Below are 907 nucleotides of genomic sequence, written 5' to 3'. Positions count from 1 at the left end.
AAAAAATATTTATATATAAAACTTTAATAAAATTTTAATAAAAATAAGCTTGATGGATAAAAAAATTATTGAAATTAATTGGTTATTAAATTAAAATTGATGAAATAAATAATGAAGAAATAAAGAAAAAAATAAAATTTCATATAAACAAAATATATATTTTAAAATACAAAGATTTTCACAGATTTTTATTAGTACAAGATATTCACATATTCAATACATGTGACATAAAAATAAAGAATATTTTGATACAACAAAACCTATAATTAAACAACATTATGCATTTATTTTCCTAGTTCCAAATATTTATCCAAGATTAAATATGCTATAAATTGGGGCAAATAAAAATATGTACATTTAAAAAAATATTTTTTCAATGCTAAATGAAAAAATTTCCTTCTTTACCAGAAAAAAATACAATAATGTTATTACATATACACCCGCGCGCGCGCACACACACACACACACACACACACACCCACAACGATTGACTAATCTTATCTTATATAAGTATATAAAATGCAATACTGCATGACTATAAATAATTAATTATTGAACATCAATTTTAACATAATAGATTGTAGCTTATTCATTTGGTTGATTGACAAAATAAATTAACAACAAATAAAGCAAAATAAGTGACATAAAATCCCATAATTACTCGTCGCAGAACACATAAGACTTTTTAAATTATATCAACATTTTCCATTAAAAATTTTTTATAAAAAAGGTATTTTTATATAATACATTACAACTAGAGATAAGTGATATAAAAATGATATAAATGCAACTAATAAGGAGTTTATAAGTCACAAAGCAGGATTTTGTAGCACAATACACGGTTAAAAATTTGTCATGCATGAATATGTATAAACATATATAAATATATATAAATATATAAATATTC

At 21.3% G+C, this 907-nt stretch overlaps 1 long non-coding RNA gene across 2 annotated transcripts in view; it reads left to right on the top strand.

Annotated features, from left to right (window-relative positions):
• The window catches only part of LOC108688033, an 8,781-nt gene that overhangs the window by 2,683 nt on the left and 5,191 nt on the right, over positions 1–907 (top strand). The window lies entirely within an intron of this gene.

The sequence above is a fragment of the Atta colombica genome, unplaced genomic scaffold, assembly GCF_001594045.1.
Source record: "Atta colombica isolate Treedump-2 unplaced genomic scaffold, Acol1.0 scaffold224, whole genome shotgun sequence".
Classification (NCBI taxonomy): domain Eukaryota; kingdom Metazoa; phylum Arthropoda; class Insecta; order Hymenoptera; family Formicidae; genus Atta; species Atta colombica.
This window is presented reverse-complemented; position numbering and strand designations above follow the sequence as displayed.